The sequence below is a fragment of the Ctenopharyngodon idella genome, chromosome 2 (assembly GCF_019924925.1).
Source record: "Ctenopharyngodon idella isolate HZGC_01 chromosome 2, HZGC01, whole genome shotgun sequence".
NCBI classification, from domain to species: domain Eukaryota; kingdom Metazoa; phylum Chordata; class Actinopteri; order Cypriniformes; family Xenocyprididae; genus Ctenopharyngodon; species Ctenopharyngodon idella.
The window spans coordinates 18,252,849-18,276,703 of record NC_067221.1 but is presented as its reverse complement, the minus strand read 5'-3'; the positions used below and the strand labels follow the sequence as shown (position 1 = coordinate 18,276,703).

Below are 23,855 nucleotides of genomic sequence, written 5' to 3'. Positions count from 1 at the left end.
AGCTTGGAGTGTCCGACCTTAAGAGAACTCAATTCAGTATTCACACGCTGTCTGAGATGCGGCTTTTTGTGCGCACGCTTCGGATGTGTGTGCAGAGCCACACACAAAAAAAAAAAACTTCTCACACAGCGAGTAAATACTGAAATGAGTTCTCTTTCACGTCTTCTTGCGCTTGAATACTTAAACAGGCAAATATAAATACATAGTAGTGCAAAAACAACAGCTTAAAAACAGTGAAACAACAGTGATACGGTATAAATCAGTTCAATTCTTTATTAATGTCCAACTTCCGACCTTTATATGAACCTGGCAACCATAAACAACCTTTGCAGAATCTCTATCTGTTAATATTTCGATACAGTCATAACATCAAGCCATAGCATAAGCCATTAAAGTGGTCATATTTTAGTTTTACTGTGTCAAACACTGAATTATGGTCAAACATGCATATAAAAAAAAATGTAAGCACCAATATTAACAAGCATCAAAAGAATAGGCTTTCACTTGTGAACAAGCTGGAAAAAAATATCAGAGCTGGTTTTCAAAAGTACAGCTTGCACAGTAAGGCCTCCTTCTTTGTGCATATACTGTTCAACATAAATCAGGACAGGAGTCTATCCAATTACCTCTCAGCACAAACCATCAAAGCTGTAACTTAAGCAAATAATGTAAAACTGAAAACATGGGGGGCACTTCAAAATAGCCTTAGCCACTGTTCTTATAAAAGGTCTGAGCCGTTTCTTGGCCAAAGTCTGTTTCCACTTTTCGTTAAATGGAGATGTCCCATAAAACTGTGGTGTAAATGCTTTATAATGCCACCAGCAGGCCCACTAATGGAGAACCTGTTTTCAATCAGCAGCCAAATTACTGCAGAATTAGCCTAGCTTCCAGACACTTAACTACTTCTCAGTTCTCTAAACACAGAAGAGCCTGAGAAATATGCAAACTTTTCAATTTTAATGACAGAGACTTGGGTACAGCAAACACATGGGTGACTTCCAACTGGCATTCATAGGGCCGTAGAGAACATGAAAGGCTAAACAACAAGGCCAAGAGTGAAGTGTACATATAATACTCACTTTTAAGGAATAGTTCACCCAAAAATGAAAATTCTTTCATAATTTACTCTCATGTGATTCCAAACCGGTATTCCAAACCCTTTAAGGAAGTACTTTTGTAAGTATTTATAATCAATGCCTTGCTATTTATTTTGAAACCTAATTTAATAAAGCGTTTAATTGAAAGTGAACATATGCAAAATGTTTGGTGGCTTTTACCAAACACCACATGGAGAGAGAGTATGGAAGTTGAAATTAATTTAAAATAAAGAAACAAAAAGACAATATTAATTCAATAGAGGCTAGGGCTGTTCAACGATTAATCACAATTAATCGCATCCAAAATAATAGTTTGTGTTTACATAATATGTGTGTGTGTACTATGCATAAATTATCTTGTATTTATAAACACATACATGTATATTTAAGAAACATTTACATGTATATATTTATATATCATTTAAATTATATATAAATATTTATTCATTTTTATATTTTTCTTAAATATATGTGTATGTATGTGTTTATAAATACAAAATAAATATACACAGTACACACACATATATTACGTAAACAAACTTTTATTTTGGATGCGATTAATCGTGATTAATCATTGAACAGCCCTACATTAGAGGCAATAAGACACAAAAGTTTTACTTGCCACAAATATTTTAAGTTATAAGCATTCATTTTGTTGACATTACAATAACAATAACAAACATAATACAATAAATAAATGAAAAATTTGACATTATTACTGCTTTCTAAAGACAGAAATCATGACACTAATATTTTTTGTTTTTATTCTTTACAATTATTTTCTACAATTATTTTTCTTTATTATTTTTAATTATTTCAGGTTTATTCATCTATAGTTACAAGGATACAACTTAATAGAAAATAAATATTTTTCAGGAAATATTCTGAACATATTTATAATACTTCTATTTCTCATAGTATAAATAGGTCTTACAAATTACAATACAAGTAGTTGTCTTTATATACTAGAGGGTCCGGCCTTTAGAGTAAAAAATAAACCACTGCATACAAGGGCAAACCAATTAAATCTAGTCAAAGCTTTGTCTTTTATTCAGGTGCTCATGACCTTCTTGGAGTGAAAGGAACTATAGCAAACAACAGATCTTCTAAAAACTTCTAAAGCACTGAAAAATTTTCAACCACACTTGACTGTGCCACATGACTCCAAAAAAAAAAAAGAAAAAAAAAGTGTTGACTAGGCTGAATTGTTTAAATAAAAAACTGCTTGTTCCCATGCCAGAGCCCAATGTGCCACTAAGAAGTCCAAGAGACTTTCAGTTCCCAGATATGAGTCCTATAAACGTTGATCCCCGACACCACAACCGATGCGCTACAGAAATAAAATCTCTTATTAGAGCCCAGACCCTGAAATTACCCAAATTCAGCGCACATGGAAATCATAAGACAGCGTCAGCAAGGGGGAAGTTTGCACCAAGTGGCTTTTCAGCATGTGGCAATAGAGGGCCGGGCATTTCAAACGTGCCAATTAGTTCCCTCTGCCAGAATGAAGTAGGTAAGAGGGTGGAAGAGGAAGATGCCAAATTATACTGACACAAACAAAACTGCTAGAAATACCCAAATATCCACTATACAACTGTATATCTTGCTTAGAGGGCATCTCCTATGGTTTCATGCTCATTAATTAATGACAGCTGCTATGACACGTACATTATTAATGTAAAACATGCAGACCTAGAGTAAATGTATCCAGAAAATCCATTTCAGGCACAATGTTTTTATTATATTTCTTATCTTAGCAGGTCACAATGATCGGCTGCATCTGAAATTCGTCCAACAATTCAGCAAATCAACACTCCACTCACACATGTGGCATTATCAGTTCATCTTAATGCCAGTCAAAATATAGACCACACATTTTCTCCAACCAGCCTTTAGCCTCAGGAGTCATTCTGTCTTTATGAGCAAAACCAGAACTGACAGAATACTAAACTAATTACATGGACTGAACGAAGAGTTGTATCAGAAGACTGCACAGGATCAAGAAAATGATGTTGTCCCTGGTCAAATGATTCCAGACTTCTGATGCAATTGCACAAAACGTGCTCTTGAGTTTTTCCAGATCATTCAATATTGCTGACATGCTTCATGTGCACTTTGATATTCTTAATATATGCTTGTTTTTTTGATTGTTTGTTTTTAATAAATAAAAACTCTGGATGGTTGAAACCCTCGCCTGCAGTGCTCACGTATGGTCATGTATATTATAGGCTCCCTTCTTAAAATAACTCCTGACCGACAGAATTGCTGTGTAGAAGGACCTGGGAAAGGGCAACAAAGCCGGAGTAACAAATAATGCATAATGTCTATAGCATAATAACAAGAGTGGCATTGTTCTGCTGGTGCCCCACTGCATAAATGATGTTAAAGGGACAGTTCACTCAAAAATTAAAAGTCTATCATCATTTATTCACCCTCACGTTGTTGTAAACCTGCATGACTTCCTTTTTTCCACAACAGGAGCTGTAAGGCACAATGTCTTGACTGACACACATGAAAAATATGCAGTGAAAGTGAATAGTAACTGAATGCCATCCTGCCGAACATCTCCCTTTGTTTTACATTGAAATAATAAAGTCGTACATGTTTTGAGTCGTTACAACATTGAGTAAATGATGACAGGATTTTGATTTTTGGCTGAACTAGCGTTTTAACGCGCGTGAGCGTTACTTAAATCTCACTGTACGTTTCTTTGAAGCCCCACCAAAAATATCGCCAAAACAGGTCAAATAATACTTTATAACAGAGCGGTATGGATATAAGAGTTGGTGTGAACTGCAACTGTGAAATATTACGATTTGGAAACGTAAAATAAATAAATAAACCTCATTATGCGTTATAGCAAACATAGCGATGTTTGATTATAATGCGATTAGAACAGAACTCAGCAGGCATCGTCTTTAAAGCAGCCTACGGCTTTTGGTTAAAGAACAGAAAAAAGAAAAAGAAAAAAAAAGACCACTATGTTTGTATAATATATCTATGTGGGAGTCTGCGTTTCAAAATATGCACGCTCATCCACCGACGGTGGCATCTTCAAAAAAAAAAAAAAAAAAAAAAAATGTACTAAATCTTATCCATGTACGTGTTTGGAATTAATTTTTCATAATCACACCCGACTGAACCAGTTCAAATGTATGCATAAGTAAACAAAACATTGACGCGATTGCACAACACTAATATGTGGCATATTTTACATAAGATAAAGCATCTTATAAGAAGTGAGCTCGCGCACAAGCAGCTTAGTGATAGAAGAATGTCCCGCGACACTTGCTCTGTATGTTTATGTATTTTACCAGAGAATATGTGCTGTGCAATATAGATTACCTGTGGTCAAGAGTTCAACTTCATTATCTAGTTCGATTACATGACAGAACTACATTGCGCCCTGCACTTGCTCCTAATCAAGCGCTTGACAAGAAATTGAGACCACGAGGCACTAAAATGAGAGTTACAGCGACAAAATATGGTCAGTCCTTGCTTATAACTTGCTGTACTAGGAGAGGAACTAATTTGCACTTGTCTTTTGGGCAAGCCACCCTAAATTAAAGATCTGCAAGTTTTTAAATCGTTCGGTTAGCTCGTGCACTAGCTTAGCCGACGTTAACTCAGCCGTTAGTTTCTCTGAGAATTACTAGAATTTCGTGATCAGTCCAAACCTCGTGGCTGAGAAGCTTCTCATTAATGCAAATAATAATCATCTTAAAAGTACAGCTTTATGCACAACAAGTTTCACGAACAAGACCGAATGAAGAGGGAAAAGCGTTGAACTCACCGTCTCTCCGTTCCGCCGCGGTTTGCATTTCTTTCCGTGCACGGCAACCGCTCGTTTCACCCGGTTCAGTTGGCCACGTACAAATCCACTTTTAAAATCGACTGGAAAATTCTTTGATTCCACAGAGTAACGACTCTTCCTCTACTAATGTGCCACGCGGCCGTTATAATCCCGTTATTGAAACTGGTTGCTATAACTACGGTAGAGTGGAAAAGCTTCTATTGTTGTGAATCCAGAGTTTGTGTCTCACGGACTTCTGCTCCAGAGCGGTCGGAGACACTACTGGTCTGCCTGCTGCCGTCCCCTCAATCAAGCTGTCTCCCTCCCTGGCTGGTTTACAGGTTGCTCGTGCGGATTTTCGGAAGCATTCGTGACCATTCGGCCGTTCACGAATCGATAAGATTAGTCTCCGTTTAGATTAGTGTGGTTGCTTTATGAGGCAGAGGTATTTGGGGTTTAACCTGAACCAATCTAGATATTCAATTAGTTTTAACTTAACCTAAATAAAACACATTTAATCCAAGATTATATGTAATTTTAATATATTATATCAGACAATATCCATCAGCCCAGACATTTTACACAAAAATTCTTGATAAATAACAAGTTTATTAAAGTTGAAATGATTAGTCACATATTAATAGATACAATTAATTAAGTATTAAATACTTTAATTTAAAAGTAACAACTAAATAAATAAAAAAAATAATTAAATAATAGCTATAGATTCAAATTAAAGGGTTAGTTCACCCAAAAATGAAAATTTTGTCATTAATTACTCACCCTCGTGTCGTTCCAAACCCGTAAGACCTTCGTTCATCTTCGGAACACAAATCAAAATATTTTTGATGAAATCCAAGAGGTATATGACTCCTCAATACAGCAATTTAACCACCACTTTCAAGGTCCAGAAAAGACCTCGTTAAAATAGTCCACGTGACTGCAGTATTTCAACCTTCATGGTTCAACCGACGCTGTTCATGTGAGCAGCTGACACAGGAGCCGGCCAATAATGAGTCAGCGTTCTGATGTAAAACCTGGAAGCGCTGAACGTAAACAGCGTAGTAGAATGACACAGAAGAGAAGATATTGTTGAATAAAGTTGTTATTTTTGTTTTGTTTTTGCACACAAAAAGTATTCTCGTCGCTTCATAAAATTAAGGTTGAACCACTGCAGTCACGTGGATGATTTTAACGATGTCTTTAGTACCTTTCTGGACCTTGAAATTGCCCCCCCCCCCCCCCCCCCCCCATTTACTACCATAGTAGGAGAAAGTTTGGAATGACATGAGGGTAAAGTCATTAATAACAGAATTTTCTATTTTGGCTGAACTAACCCTTTAAAGTCGTCTTAGAACAAAAGTTGTGACCTTCTTTTCTACCCTACTGTGATGTATATCCGTGTAAAACAGCTTCATGAACAAGAAAAAGAAAAATGTAGAGCGGGACTTGATTTTGTTAATTGGGAATGGATTGGATCGCTGGATGGTTGTGGTTTGTTATCGGTGTGATCTCATGTGAGTGACAGGTTGTCCCGCCCTTGTGCCAGTGAACGCATCATCAGAGGAGAGATGAGATGCTGCCGTAAGAGGGAGGGGATGTTATTTATGAGGGCACATGAAAAAAGAAGGATGTGCATGGATAAATCATTTATAATAAATACTATAAATACTGTAATACTGCATGAAAAAAATAAGAATTGTCAATTTTGATTTTGTGGTGTCTTTAAATATTTAATGAATTCCAGTATAATGACTACAAAATATATATCCCTTAAATCCAGAGAATGATTTTCTATTATACAAAAAGAAAGATTAACTTCACACTACTTGATATGAAGAAATGTATCATGTCCAACTGGATACATTCATCAGATTTTGCACTCAGATATTAATCTGAGGTGTAGAAACTATTTTCTACAGTTGTACTCATTTTCTCAGTTCTCGAGTTACAAATTCTGAAGCAGAAAAAGGTAAATAATGGATTGACATTAGTCTGATGCATTTCTGAAAGAAATCCATTACATGTTCTTTTAATTTAAGGCAGAGTAATTTCAGTGGGTTTTATAGTATTCATTTGTTGCAAATGGGGTGAAAAAATATGCCCTGTAAATACATAATGTAGCTTGCAGAAAATGGAAGGAAAAACGTATTTATCGGTCGCTGAATTTTGCAGTGTAACTATCTTGGATCGACATAAAAAATGCATACAATACTAGAGGAAAATACAGCCAAGGTCAAGTCTTAAGCAGGGGCTTATACAGTGTGTCCTCTGCAGGAAGCATATCTGGCAATATGGTGGCATAACCATACATATCTGTGCATAAATGTCTGGCCAGATTTATCATATAGCATAATAGTTTTAAAATAACAAAGCCGCATTTGTGTTTCAGCACTCCGATCCGGCTATGGGTATGTTTTGGTGACCTCTCAGAAATTGCCCAGCAGTAGCTGAACCAGTTAAATGCTCACTTAAAGGCTGGCTAAGAAATGGAAAGCAGAATCCTCTTGAGAGGTAAGGGCTGCTACACCTCGGGATTAAGATGTACTGTTGGTGATTTTGAAATGTGAAATATTAATCAATTCCATCTAGTGGGATTTGCTCCCCAGAGAAAGCTGTCGGTATGATGCAGGATTCCTTTATCTAATAGTTTGGGACATTTTAAGAATGAAAACTATGACCATGACAGGACTATCAGTTGCTGTTTTTAGGCTTTCATGCTGCAAAAGGTTTTGTTTTTAACTATGAATGTGAAGGCTGTCACTATGTACCAATTCAGGGTGATAATTTATTTTGCAGCACCAACCTGATGTCATATTATCCTACTTGTTACACGACTACTTAGTTTGTGATCTGAGAAGAAATAGACCAAAAAAATTGATATGACAGCCATTAAAGTAACACAAATATGAAGAAAATATTGTTACCCTGAACAACGGTCAATTATACCATTTAGCATCATTATACAAAACATATTTGAAAGTAGAGTGCTATGATTGACCAATCAGAATCAAGTATTCCAGAGAGTGATAGAAGAATATTGTAGTGTTGTCTGTAGTTTGTGTTTGGTGGCTTATTTAAAGCAACATGAGAGGAAGAACATGTCAAAAACCAAGTGAATAATATAACATTATATAGTGGCATTATTTTATATAGAATTATACATTTAAAGAGACAGTTCAGCCAAAAATGAAAATTCTGTCATTATTTTCTCACCCTCAAAAAAAACAGATCTCGCCCCACATTTACTATCGTAGTAGGAAAAATAAACACTATGGTAGTCAATGGGGTGGGGGGGGTTGGTTACAAACATTCTTCCAAATATCTTCCTTTGTGTACAGCAGAACAAAGAAATTCATACAGGTTTGGAACTACTTGAGGGTGAGTAAATGATGACAGAATTTTCATTTTTGGGTGAACAAAAATTTCCCTTTAACTCTACTTTTCTCTAAATATATTGTCTACTTTTTCTATTAAAAATAATAATAATGGCATTTCCTAGTTAAAGAGAAAATGTAATGCTACAGCTAGCGAAATGGAGAGCTAGAGAACATTACAGGAGAGTGGTGGGCTAGAAAAAGTTGAAGAACATAGATATGGTAGGATATAGATATGGTGACTTTGATGGTGTGTTATTGAAGAAAAAAAATCAAAGCTAGAATGTTCCAGCAGTGAAGATGTCAGAAGAAGAAGAATGTAAGACGTCCTGAGTGTGGTAGAGGTGCAAAGTCAGTCAGCTTCTCTGCTCAACTGAGACAATGGAGTTGAAGGATCATCTTTATGGCTGATTTTAAGGGAATGAAATAAAATCAGATCAAGTGCAAGGCATGTCATTTAAAATATAGTGAAAGTGTCATTTTGATATTATTTATTAATATTCTTAATATATTTATAGTTTTTTTTGTTAACCTAATTTGGCACAATTTTAATTGCTAAATTTGGCTTACCTGTTGTTACTTTTATTTAACAGTCTTTGCACAAGCTCCTAGTTCAGTATCACTGGGGCCTGTTTAAGTAACTTCATCCGTTCTGTTCCTGTTATCACTGTCAGACGTTCCTCTACATATAGGATTGCAGGAGTCATTTCTTCTCCAGAAAGCCTTGAGGGAATCTGCTTTTTCATTTTCTTTTGTGGGAGCCATCAGCAAATGGATATTAGATAGTTAATTTTTAATTCGTGAAGTCATGTTTTTGATGGGTGGAGAGAACGCTAATGGGGCCAGATTGGGTATCATTGAGGATATCTGGGAACGACCCCTGGGACTGTACTGTGGGTCTTGGCTGAGCTCCATTAACGTCTTGAAAAAGAGAAGGCACTTGGAGACACGCTGTCCAGCTATTGACCCTCATTGGCAAAACAAAAGCCCATGTTGGTGGTTTATTGAGTGGACACCGTGCGTGATTCATTAGAGAGGGAAGAATTGGGTGAAAATCTTCATTGTGAATGATTGAGATCATGAAAGCACATCCAAACTGTACAGAACAACTTTTATCCACTGAGCCACAAATAACATTAGGTGTCTAACTCCAAACCTCAACACATACTTGACCAGAATAGCAAAGAGAAGTGCTCATTTCTGAAACTATAGATTATGCATTGTGGGTTTGCTTTCTTTGAGAAGCTAAAATGATTTCCTGGCTTTCTGTGGCAATGAGTGTGATGATTGTTTTTATTGACTCAAATGTTCCATTAAGGGAGAGTGAGCAGTTGCAAAGAGAAGCTGACAGCAGCTCTGTTGTTGTGATGTTCTGGCGCTGGACCTTACGCCAGGGTCATTAGCGAGCCTTTATTACAGCTCACACTCACTGTCCTACCACACAAACAATTACAAACACAAAACTCATTGCAGAATGGAAATTTGTTTGGTTCTCACAGTGACTGAGATTAAATGAGTTAGAACTTTGGACTGCAACAAAGTTGCAACATACAATGAAAGACAATGGGGTCTAAACACAACCAACATTGGACCCAATTGACTATCATTCTATGGACAAAGAAAATACATTTTTTTAAATATCTTCCACAGAAGAAAGTCATACAGGTTTGGGATGCCATTTGGGATGCGTGAGTAAATAATGACAGAATTTTCATATTAGAGTGAATTATCCCTTTTAATTGGTCATATTATGCTTTTGTACATTTTCAGCTTTCTATAGTGTGATGTGTGTTTTCTTTTAATATTGCTATTTGAGCATGAAGCACACAAGTCCACTCCAAAGGGTATATATCGATAGGCACTGTTTCTGAACTCCCTGAAACGCCTTGATTGTAGTCTTTAGTTTTCTTCCGGAAATGTAAACATCACAATATCCTTCCATTTAAATAATTCCCACCAAAGGCATATGCAAAAAAAAAAAAAATGGTTCAATTGTGTTACTGTGTTTCTTTACTGTGTTAGAACTCGCGGTTATGGTAAGAGGCGTGACATTTCCGAAACATGCTCGAAGTGGTTGACCAATCAAAACACACTGGTCCAGCCGACCAATCATAGCACATTGTACTTTTAAGAAGGAGGGGCTTCATAGAGACCAGAATTGACAGACAGGGCTGCAATAATGTAAAATATGTGAAAAATAATGTTTTTTTATTTTTTTATTTTAACATTAAAGCATGAAAACCTATTCTAGACCCTAAAAACAAAATCCACACTTTGAAAAAGAGCATAATATGACCCCCAAGTTCAACCTAATGTGTTTTTTTTTTTTTTTTTGCTATGGATTTTGGTTCATATTACAATCATAATTAAAATGATTTATTGTCTTATGCCTTTTAATGCAGAACAGGCTTAGTGCAAAGTAATAAAATGTGAAGTAAAGTGGTCAGATCTGTAATTTTCAGCACACAATGAAATGCAATTCAGGCCAGTGGCATTCCTGATATGGCCAGCAGACAATAATTGCTTCTTGTTTGTCGAATTTAACTTTGCCTGCAACCCTCAGATACACATAAAGTGAAAACTGATTTTGCCAAATCAAGTTAAGGATTATTATTGGTTGTTGTTTATACTGCTGCACCAAGAATACAAGGATAACCCGTGTTTGAGGCCAGCGTTTTCTCACTGTACTGTTTCTTACATTCTTTGATTTTGTTTAAATACCTTTCTAACATTTGAAGTTTTTTAAAATATTGTTAAAAATATAGTATTATTAAAATGATTACTGTTAATGTTACAGAGGTAACGTTATCTAAATCTACTTTAGAACACGTCCCAACTTCTTAGAAACGTACTTAAATTTAATGCCTCTAAAATGTCATGTGGTGTAACCATCAAGTAAAAGTAAAAACATATTCTCCTTTAATTCTTGGGTGTACAGTTCTTAATATTTACCAGTACTGATAAGTTTTAAAAATAAATTTTAAATAGGAATGATAATACAATAAAAATAGAATAGAATAGAATAAATAATAAATATAAACAAAGCGTTTTTTCATGATAAATAATATCCTTATTTTGGGGAGTTGCACCACTTGACATTTTACCACCTGAACTAACTATGCCTTTTCATAATGGTCAAATTGACTTATTAATGCATGACTCTGCATGGTCACATGGTGACATAATTTCTGGTTTTATTTTATTTTTCTCCATATTTCTGCATATTAACTAGCCAAATCAGTAAGTATAGGCCTATGACTTTAAAACAGTTGTGAAATTACTTCATAGCTTTTTTTTTTTGTAAAGTAAACCTTATGAAAAATATAAATGAATTTTTTCAGACACCTATAAGATAGTTATTCATCATATTTACGTGGTGTCTGTGAAAATGCTGGCAGGGCAAATAAAATTCTGAGCTAAAATTCTGGCCAGCAAAAAATATGTATATTGTTGAGGCCTGACATAACAAGTATAGAAAAAGTATAGAGAAAAAAAACAGTCACAGACACAAGCACTAATCAGGTTCCACCTGTCCATGATATTTGTTGGCTCACTAGGGGCTTACAGAGCTTGTCCAGCTTTCACCCGTATGGGCATATGATTAGTATCCCTTTCAGATCTCCATCCCATGTCCCTCGTCCTCTTTCCACAGATCATTACAGTAATAGGGCAGGCTCTATTACCCCAGCACGGTCCAAGGCAGGTTCCCAAGAGGTGGGACCTGCCTTACTGCTGTATGATGGCTTTAATTTCACGCCTTGCTAATGTCCTCGATCTCCTCATGTCCTGCTCCATGCCCTCTGCGAGTAAAGCAAGGATCACATCCTGTGCGCAGTTGCTGATTTGACCATGCCTTGGGGAAACTCCCCCTTGCTCTCACATCACAAATTGCTCCTGCAGAAGCAGATAGATAAATTTGACACAGACAAGTTCTCACACGGGAACGTGAGTTTAATTCGATTTAAAAGTGTTGTTTAGGACTAGTCGAAATAAAACATCCAAAATACACTTTTAAAGTGTTAGTTCACCCAAAAATGAAAATATAAAAAATGAAAAAATATCTTAATTTGTGTTCTGAAGATGAACGAAGGTCTTACGGGTGTGGAACGACATGAAGGTGAGTAATTAATGACAGAATTTTCATTTTTGGGTGAACTAACCCTTTAAGTTTATACCATATCTATTTGCATTCAATTATAATACATATCTGTAAAGGCCATTTTCTCAAAATGAGAAATGTTTCATGCATTGAGCAAGAAATCTCCACTTCACTAGTACTTACTGTACATATGTACACCAAACTTTACAGTTTTAAAAACGTTTGACAATAGGTCAACAAAATGAAACAAGAATTTTGAGCCTGGATGGCTTGTTTTGCAAATTAGTACATGTTTACTTAGATAATGCAGCATTTGCATATTTAAAGTGTCCCATAATGCTTTTTCATAGCTGTTTGTGAATGTAAAAGGTCTGCAAAGATCAAAGTGCATGATAAATGGAGTTATTGTCTCCCAAAAGAAAGAACTTACTTCCTGCACGACATAGTTTTGTAACAAATTTGCAGCTGGTCTTCATTGGCTGCCTACAAACAACGTCCACTTTTACCAGCCCTCAAACACTGTAGTTGTAGCTGAGGCCTGAAAGAGTTTGGTTTGTGTTGTCAACATGTCGAGAAAATGCTGTTTTCTGCACTGTTAAAGCAAATCCACGTTGCATGCACTTTCAAAGGATGAGGACTTAGGCTTGAATTGATACTGTTAAACCGATGCCATCGTTACTCTTTGTAGTGCTGAGGAAGCCTCCGGAGCTGAAATTCAGATATGATAATAGTCTACCGCTGTAAATGGTAGACCAATCACAACAGACTGGGCCATCTGACCAATTAGAGAAGAGTAGGCTCTCAGAAAGGAGTTTAGAGAGACCAGATCTGTTTCAGACACTGTGAGAGAAAAGATGATGCTGAAATAATTATTGTGAGAAAATTGAAGTTTTTTTTTTTGTTTGTTTTTGTCTTTTTGTTCTTGGATGCATCTAAACCTATTGAGACCTCCAAAACAAAATTAGGAACCTTTAAAAGAGCACAATAAGGGCACTTTAAGGATAACATTTCAGGAATCTTGTAATAAAAAAATGTTTCAACTGGGGTAGTATGGTGATATCTATACTTTTTTTAACCCTATATTCACCTGGGGTGTCTTGCCTTAAATGTTTTGGTGCCGGAAAGAAAATGTTCATTCGTGTCCAACAATTGGTTGGTTTAAATATTTAAGAGCACATTAGTGATGATACTATCTCACACCCACACTAGCCTTCACAACCGTCTAGAGCAAACACTATATGTGAAACAATGTGTGCTCTTCTCTGCAGTCAAAGCAGCGGCCACGTAGTTCTGACCTTTCCATGTAACCATGGTTTCTGAAGGAACAAAGAATCCTTGATGGAAAAATCTTAACACCCCATCTTGGTCTCCATTTGAGAGGCAAATGTCTTATTTCTCTTTTGGCTTCTTTCTCTCCTCCTTGCCAAACTGTTTAGGAACTATTGTAACATTTCGGGCCTCCAGACCAAATATGTGAGGAAAAAATGTAGAACAAAAGACTGGGAAATGGAATGGAGGCCCACTGACAAGAAAAGAAAAGGAGTCTTCGTGGTGTGCTGGGGGTCTTGTTTCCCAGACAAGTAAACGGGTAACCAAATCTCTTTGTGGGTGAAGTCAGGGGGTCTCCAGTGTGACTGCATTGATCTGCAGTCTGCAAGACAGAAAGAAGAGAACAGAAGCCTGGCCCCGCCACACATGGGAGACTTATCACAGGCCCGCAGATGGTCCATTTCCAAATCAAGCAGTCGATGCCTTTACACTTCGATTTCATGAGAACACAAATGTTAATGGAGGCGTTGCCAGTAATTATCACGATGCCAGACTTAAAGATGCTATTACTGTGGACCGTATAAAAAGTAACCTTAAAGATCACACGTAAATTAGTTTTTCAAATGCTTTGTATTTAAATGATTTAATCATGTTGGTTCAACACTAATGCAATTGAAAAAAAACAAAAAAACATCATATTTGGTTTAACGTTTGTCAGAAAAACAATTTGTTCTCAACATAATGGAATAAAAGTTATTTTAAGTGATCCAATTAAGAAGTATCCCCAACATGATTAATTTCCTAATCTGTTTGTGTCTAAAGTTATATTAGGCCTAAAACACTATGCTACTGTAGATACCTAGCAATAGCACACTTCAGCATACTACAGTGCCCAGCGTAAATGAGTACACCCCCTTTGAAAAGTAACATTTTAAACAATATCTCAATGAACACAAAAACAATTTCCAAAATGTTGACAAGACTAAATTTTATATAACATCTGTTTAACTTATAACATGAAAGTAAGGTTAATAATATAACTTAGAGAACAAAATTTTCAGTTTTACTCAAATTAGGGTGATGCAAAAATGAGTACACCCCACTGAAAGCCTCTGGAGCAAAGCTACATTTTAGACTACAAATGTCTAATTTAACAAGAATTCAACCACAGGTGAGTCTAATTATTCATTACACAGGTGTCCAGCAGACAGTTGACTATAAAAGGGTGTTAAAACCCCTTCCCATTTCATGCTGTCAGCAATGGCACCACATGGAAGAGAAATGTCACAAGACCTGAGAATGAAAATCCATTCTTTACACCAGAAAGGTGAAGGCTACAAGAAGATCAGCAAAGCTTTACTTATCAGTCAGAATACTGTAGCAAAAGTGGTACAACAATTTTAAAAAGATGGAACTGCAACCATCTCACAGAGACATTCAGGTCATCCACGGAAGTTAACACCTCGACAGGAGCGTCTTCTGATGAGAAGGGTTGAAGAAAATCATGCAAGTCCATTGCAGTTATCTAAAGAAGTAGAAAGCCAAACTGTGGTGACTATTTCCCGTGACACAATACGGTGTATACTGCAGAGGAATGGCATGCATGGGTGCCGTCCACCAAAAAAAGCCTAGAAGACTTGGTGCTGTCATTAAAAATCATGGAGGTCATACAAAGTACTAGATGTAGTAGTTTTTGTTGTGGGGTGTACTCATTTTTGCATCACCCTAATTTGAGTAAAACTGAACATTTTGTTTTCTAAGTTATATTATTAACCTTCCTTTTATGTTATTATTTTAAACAGATATTATATAAAACTTAGTCTTGTCAACATTTTGGAAATTGTTTTCGTGTTCATTAAGATATTGATTAAAATGTTACTTTTCAAAGGGGGTGTACTCATTTACGCTGAGCACTGTAAATGCAAAACAACCATTGCTCATGTATTAACACAACTAACAACATACCCTTAAAGTAACTGACCTCAACCTCAACAGTGTTCCTGTTGCTCAAAAAATAGAGCATAGCACTAAAAACACCAAGATAAAAGGTTTCGTTCCCAAGAAATCCACGCTATGATAAAATGTGCACATTGCGTGTAATGTAACTTGCTCTAGATAAAAGTGTCTACCTAAGCAAAAGCTCCATTCTTCCTCACAATGGTAACCCAACATTACAGAAACCGTTCTAAATCCCAATATACCTGGATATGAAACACTACCAAGGCTCATCTTTCTCAAAACCGTTAAATGTGCACTAAGCAATTTCTGAGAAATGCTGTTGAAAATTGAAATCAACACCTAAACAAACAATTTTGCGAATATTTGCTAGATGTCTGTTCTGTGTGTGTGCTGAAAAAATAATTTTGTACATAGTCCTGGCTGTGTAAATGGGAGAAAAAACAAAGTGGATCGGACCGATCCATGGAGCACTAAAATACTCTTGTAGCCAATCAGCACCTGGGGAGCCCAGGTGAAAAAAAAGTACACTTCCATAATGTACTTAAAGTGCTCTATTTTCACACATTAATTTTGTATTTAATATGCTAAAAATTCTTCTAAGTGTAAAACATCTAAGTGTACTCAACTGTGGTATTTTGAGACACCATGAATAGGAACTAAAATGTTCTTTTAACATACTATCTCTGTATTAAAAGAATGTATTTAGTTACCACTTGTAGTACAATGTGTATGAAAGATGGGATCAAGTGTACTACAAGTGGTAACTAAATACATTTTTTAATACACAGATAGTATGTTAAAAGCACATTTTAGTTCATATTCATGGTGTCTCAAAATAGCACAGTTGAGTACGCTTAGATGTTCTTAATATTATCTTAAGAAGTACTAAAGAAGAATTTTTAGTATATTAAGTACAAAATTAGTGCTCACTTTAAATACATTATGGAAGTGTACTTTTTTTCACCTGGGAGGAGAGAGAGTGAGCAAGCAGGACATGTAGAAAGAGAGATGCTAAAAAACATTACCTAAAAGGAAAAGGTCAGAGGAATATAATTGGAAGAAGAACGGTTATGATCAGACAAGAGCTAGGACCCACGTTAAAGGTGCTGTATGTAATTTTTTTGACTGTACTAAAGCATAAAAATACCATGAACTTTTGCAGATATTTAGGAAACATGCTAAGTTCACATACTCGTTTCTCAGAAAAACAATGCTACAGCCAGTTATTTTACTTAGAAATGTGTGCTCCGTGTTGAAATGTCTGTTTTTGTTTTGGTCTGTGTGGTTCCACCCACTGCCAATTTACCCAATATATTTCAACTCCCCGGGTTGCCACTTGGTGGAAAACACAGCATATTGCTGCCATGGAAGCCAGCAAATGAACTGGGTCAGAGATCGAAGATTCCACCCGACCTAAAAAGCCTTGGCATCCATCTAAAAATCTCTATGAACAGGAGCATATTAAAACCCAGATAAATCAACTTATTGTGTGTTCAACTTACAGTGATAAATCAACTTACAGTGAGTCTCCTCGCCAATTGCGCTCCCTCTTGTTGCGTGTCCACAATCTGGCAACCTGCGTGAGCATCAAGTCAAAGGAAGATGGGGCGAGGGAAACAACTCTCTCCAATATTTTGAACTTGGACTGCAGTACCCATTTAAACCGCTAGTTGTCAATATTACATGCCTTTAAAGGAACACTCCACTTTTTTTGAAAATAGGCTCATTTTCCAACTCCCCTAGAGTTAAACAGTTGAGTTTTACCGTTTTCGAATCCATTCAGTCGATCTCCGGGTCTGGCGGTACCACTTTTAGCATAGCTTAGCATAGTTCATTGAATCTGATTAGACCGTTAGCATCTCGCTCAAAAATGACCAAAGAGTTTCGATATTTTTCCTATTTAAAACTTGACTCTTCTGTAGTTACATCGTGTACTAAGACCGACGGAAAATGAAAAGTTGCGATTTTCTAGGCCGATATGGCTAGGAACTATACATTACTAACATTACGCTGGAATGAGAGTATAGTTCCTAGCCATATTGGCCTAGAAAATCGCAGCTTTTCATTTTCCGTCGGTCTTAGTAAACAATGTAACTACAGAAGAGTCAAGTTTTAAATAGGAAAAATATCGAAACTCTTTGGTCATTTTTGAGCGAGATGCTAACGGTCTAATCAGATTCAATGAACTATGCTAAGCTATGCTAAAAGTGGTACCGCCAGACCCGGAGATCGGCTGAATGGATTCGAAAACGGTAAAACTCAACTGTTTAACTCTAGGGGAGTTGGAAAATGTTTCAAAAAAAGTGGAGTGTTCCTTTAATATTGGAAAAGCTTTAATATTAGATAGACAAGGTTCCTTTGTTTCTGCTCAATTTGTGAGTAACATTGGTTTTCACTATGTTTCATAGAACCAATTTATGCTGTTGTTGTTGCATAGGGTGTTCATTATTTTGGGGGCGGAGCAATGAAGGGAGGGGTGTGTTTGTTTGGGTGTTGATTTCAAATATCAACAGTGTTTCTCAGAAATCGCTTACTGCATCTTTATAATTGACACTTGATTTAAACATTTATTCTCCCCATCAAGTTCCATGCAAAGCATGCTGGAAACTACAAATCCTCTGCCCAGTTTCATGTCCTGACACAAGTGATGAAGGAAAGTTGCATTTTACAGATTTAAGTTAAAGAATCCTGTTGCATTAGCTCACATAAAGTAATATTAAGTAAATACATTTAAAAAAAAAAAATCACTACTGCTCAAAACTTTGGGTTCAGTAAAATTTTAAGTTAAGTTTTTAAAGAAATTAATACTTTTATTCAGCAAGGATGCATTAATTGATCAAAAGCGTCAGTAAAGACATTTAAATTGTTATTAAAAATAATATTTCAAATAAATGATGTTCTTTGGAACTTTCTATTCATCAAATCACAACTGTTTTCAACATGGATAATAATAATAAATGTTTTTTGAGCAGCAAATCAGCATATTAGAATGATTTCTGAAGGATCATGTGACACTGAAGACTCGAGTAATGATGCTGAAAATTCAGCTTTGATCACAGGAATAAATTACATTTTAAAATATATTAAAATTGAAACAGTTATTTTTAAATTGTAATAATATTTCACATTATTACTGTTTTACTGTATTTTTTGATCAAATAAATGCAGTCTTGGCTAGCATAAGAGAGTTCCTTCAAAAACATTAAACATCTTGCCAACCCCAAACTTTTAAATAGCAGAATATAAAAATTAAAGTAAAGTAAGTTGAACATCATTCTAATGTAACCTGAAATATTTATTCATTGTCATAGTCCAGAATGTAGGAGTGATGTGGGTATACACAGCTGAAGGAAAGGTCATAACTTCTCCCTTTCAGGATAGTTAATGTTTTTATGGAAATATGTGGTATGCCAAAACAAGATGGTTATAAATTCCACACCAATAACCAAAATTATGCATGCAGTCCCACAGATTTCAGCTTAATTATGATAAATGAATGAGTAGATTGTGATTACATGTGACCACTTAAACGGGCAATTCTTCAATATGTCACATTAACCCATGAAACCAAATAATGTTTGCCATGATAAATGTGAAGTTTTCAATCCAACTGTCCTCTTGTGGTATGTTTATGGGAGAATTAATGAACCTTGGAATAAATCTCAAGGCTGTTTTCTCGAATTTCTCAGCCAACAATGACCCAGTTATTAATGAATGTTTGATTAACACGGAGTTACGCAAATACCTTTAATTATCATGTCTATGTAAAATGTGTGCCGTATCAACCTTGCATTCGAAATCACAGCTGAAGTCAACTGTTTCTGAATTTCTCCTCTTTTACAGCATTTATTCTTGACAAATGTTGTGACATGCCAGCAGAGGATGGAGCCTGGCTATTGTTTGAGATCCCAGCATGCTTCTGGTTGCTTAGGAACCAGCAATAATGACCCGTTTTCCCCCTGCACCCTAAGTTTTTGAAATCCTCTCTATCCTACTTTTAAAAATTGGTGCACACATTCTTCTCATGACACTTCGTTTTGATTCACTGCAGTATTTTCAATGGTAAAATATTCTTGTAGATAAAGTCATATCAGTTTCATTCCATAAACAGCAAAAATAGTAATACATACATACATATATAAACATACTGGAATGTCATATTAACTCTTTCCCCGAGTGCTTTTTTTTTTAAGTTTCCAGCCAGCAGCAGCATTTTTGATAATTTTCACAAAACTTTAGTGGCCCCCAGAATATTTTGTTGTATGAATATCTGAACATACAGTATATCAAAAGAAAAAAAAATTCTAGCTACATGCATTCTTCACAATCAGATACCTCTTCATGGGTCGACATTTCATATGGTAACGTTAGACAGTTTTGATTTATATGCTGTTAAATTTTTGATGACCGCGTTAGCTTACATGTGCATAAGCAATGCTTCTATCGCTTGTTTCTGCTTCTTCTTCGCCTGTGTTTTGATCTGGAGATTCTTTACTTTTTCAGAAGATGCGTAATAGCACCCCTACCATATAACAGTAAAAACATGGATTGCCGGAAATTTCCATCAATGGCGGGGAAGCGTTGTCAAAAAAAAAAAAAAAAAAAGGTGGGAAAAGAGTTAACAGAAAAGTGTACAGTATGTATTCATGATTATAACTTAAGCAATGTTCACATTCTACATAGAAAAGTGTGTGACAGGACAATGAAACTCTGGCAAGGTGACCCTTTCGCTGATTTATGGGCTGTGGTTGCCAAGCCCCCACAGGAAGAGATTTGTCATCAGTGTCCCACCAGTGTAGGGTTACCGGCTTCAAGTCATCTAGCCCTCCTGTTTGGGCATCGGTGGCATAATAACACAGATTATAAGCTTGGTGCATCTATATTTTATACCAGTGAGCGGTATTGAATGCGAGTATTTACATAAACTTACAAATGGCATTTGAAGTGCACTATTCCCAGCATTCCTTGCACATACATTTGGATCGATTGTGTTACGAGACCTGAAGTATTCAGGCTATTTTTATTTTTTATTTATTTTTTCATTTTGGGTCAATGTCAAATAGTATCCACAATAATAAAAAAAAAAAAAAAAGAAAAGAAAAAAAAGGAAAGAAAAAGAAAATCTTTAGTTTAAAAGAGTGTTTCTCAACCTTTTTGATTTGAAGGCCTCTTGTTTGTCCAACACAATATCCTAAGGCTCCCCAATAGGCTATTTAAGGTATAGATATAGCCCGATAGGCTATTTAAGATATATACTATATATAGTATTTCTGCTGTAATTATGACAAAGCTGCTGTTTTCAAACATTTTGTTATTAACAGAAACAATGAGTATTGATATTAAATTATTTTTTGAAGTCACATTTTGTGACTTCAATAACTGTATGTTCTTTAATGAAAAACATCAGTTATTATATTATATATATAAGAATAAGATAAGAATCTTGATTTTATCATTTTAATTTAGATTAGTGGTTGGTTATTTTAAAATAATAATAATTTATTAATTTAAATACTTTAGCATGATCTTGGGCCCTGACCCCTTGGATGAGAACCACTGGTTTATAAATGTGCCAAGTTCTTAAAAATATAGGCCTATTCTTTGTAATAAATGAATAAATAATGTTAATCATGAATTGTTATATTTAATTATATAATATCATGAATTATTAATGAACAATTAATAATCATTTAATCATTTTTTTTTTTATATCATTTATATTGTTTTTTGGAGATTCCCATACATGATATTTAACAACTATTTTAAAACTAACTTTGACTTGTTATAAATTATGTGATATTTTGAGAGATGTATTGACCTTGTTGACCAGTTATGAGGGTCTGCAGGAGCCCCCTCTATGATATAATACCTAAACACCACTATACCTAAAATCACTACTTCAGACTTTTGCGCCCTCCAGAAGCTTGCGTTCTGCAAGTGAACGGCGCCTTGTGGTGCCATCCCAAAGGCTCACAAAATCACTCTCACGGACCTTCTCCTGGTCTGTTCCTGGTTGGTGGAATGACCTACCACACTCTATCCAAGCAGCTTTAGCCATTTTCAAAAAACTGCTAAAGACATATCTTTTTCGTCAACTCTTGACCCAGTAATATTAGCACTTACTTTTTATTTATATTTTACTTTTCTTTTTTCAGTTTTCTATTCTCTTTTTCCATCTATTTGTGTATATATTAAAAAACAAAAAACTTGCTACGAGCACTTTACTGATAAAACTGTGACTTGACACGGCACTTACATACTATTGTACTCATGTTGATTTGATTGCTTCTAGCATTCTCATTTGTAAGTCGCTTTGGAGAAAAGCGTCTGCTAAATGACTAAATGTAAATGTATAATGTTCTGTTTTTGTATATTTTTACTGCATACGTCTGCATGTAAGTTGCACCACAAGACTTTGATTTGGCAGACAAAAGTTTTGCAAATATTAATAAACTAAGAAAGTTTTTTTTATATATATATGTAAATATTTTTCACATTTTTAAATTTTTTTAAATAAACTTTTCTCTTAAGAATTTCATTCTTTTAATGAAGCCTTTTTTCATTGTGATATTAAAGGGATAGTTGAAATGAAATTCTGTCATCATTTACTGACTCTCAAGTAATTCCAAACCTGTATGAATTTTTTTGTTCTGTTGAACACAAAGGAAGATATTTGGAAGAATGTCCAAACAGATCTCGCCCCCATTGACTACCATAGTATTTATTTTTCCTACTATGGTAGTAAACGGGGGGCGAGATCTGTTTGGTTACTGACATTCTTCCAAATATCTTTCTTTGTGTTCAGCAGAACAAAGAAATTCATAAAGGTTTGGAACAACTTGAGGGTGAGAAAATGATGACAGAATTTTCATTTTTGGGTGAACTGTCCCTTTAAGACAGTTGTATCACTGTGACATTGATTTTATGCCCCCCAATAATATCCCAATAAATGTAGCAATTCAGAAATTGCAAACATGCTCATCATAGATGAGTATTCAAGCAATTATATGTGTGAATTACATTGTCAATGTATTTTAGACTAAATTAGCATCCCATCATTGATCTCCTTGCTTGTATTGACCCAAAGTAGCGCTTCTGATGCGTTTATGGCCCATAATAAGATAAGCTCATGAAACTGAGAGTGTGTTAGCCTCACATAAAGGCCTCTGCTTACATTAATAGCAACACTATAAATTTAATTATATTTTCAGGAAATAATGACGTTCCCTCAAACAATATAACCCATGCAGGTTAATGGAGGGTCAGTAAAATGAAAGAAGCAGAGCCATTACATAAGCACCACCATCAGCGCACTAAAACTAGCATTACATAAATGACGAGAGAGGTGGAGGCTCAATGCTCTGACTGAAGCTTGTCAGACGGCCTCGTTCTCATGGGAAAACCTGTGTGCTGAGAGCTCACCTCAGAGTCGGCAGATCTGAGCCATCACTGGGTAAAGAAGCTAAATAAAGACAGGCCTATCAGCCTCACTCCCTGAGGACAAGCCGAGGAAAGGTGGGAGAGCTGATCTGAATATGCGACTGGGCGGGAGCCGCACTGAGCGACGTAAGGAAGAGGATTAGCCGCTGATCTCTTGTTGTTGTTTTGCATGGCTGTCTTTACAGGAGCTCCAGGATGAGGATGACGGCTCCGGGCTCGCCTGTCCACACCCCCACAAACACTAGGCTGAAGCACACTGCCTTTGCTCGCCAGATTTTTCCAGGAACTGAGGAAATAGAGTGAGTGGCTGGGAGTGGGTGTCGTCTGTAACTTATTTGCATCCGCACCGAGTCTGCTTTCTGTGGCTGAGGTACAGACATCAATAGGAAGAAAAGCATGAATATGGAAACGAGAGAAGTTCTGCTTTAGGTGCAAATGACCCAGATGAAGATCCACACAACCTTTCTTTCACACGTTCTCTTTCCTTTTAAAAGCATTCACACCTGATGCTCAGGGGTGTATGGCAAATGATGTTATTCTAGAAAAGTGAACAGAACATACACACTTTAACACAAAATAAGGCCTTTCAAAATATTTAAATAATTCAAATCAATTCATATTGACATTTTTTCTTACTTTTAAAAATTATTTATGTTTTTGAAAGAAGTCTTTTTTTTTTCCTGGAAACTGTGATACATTTTTCACAGGATTCTTTGATAAATAGAAAGTTCAAAAGAACAACATTTATTTGAAGTAAAAATCTTTTGTAACATTGTAAATGTATTTACTGTCATTTTTTTATCTATTTAATGCATACTTGC

General features: G+C 35.8%; 1 protein-coding gene and 1 long non-coding RNA gene across 9 annotated transcripts in view; one reads left to right on the top strand and one right to left on the bottom strand.

The window, feature by feature from the left end:
• Positions 1-5,215, bottom strand: part of ptprfb (protein tyrosine phosphatase receptor type Fb) — a 210,194-nt gene extending 204,979 nt beyond the window's left edge. For all 8 annotated transcript variants that reach the window (XM_051912632.1, XM_051912656.1, XM_051912675.1 and 5 more), the window contains exon 1: positions 4,891-5,215. The gene's annotated coding sequence lies outside the window, so the exon portion shown is untranslated. The remainder of the gene's footprint in view (positions 1-4,890) is intronic.
• On the top strand, positions 1,759-23,606 carry LOC127522584 (uncharacterized). Its single transcript, XR_007932634.1, has 3 exons — positions 1,759-4,584; positions 7,283-7,404; positions 23,220-23,606. It is a non-coding gene; the product is annotated as an uncharacterized LOC127522584 (long non-coding RNA).
• Positions 23,607-23,855: the final 249 nt, after the last annotated feature.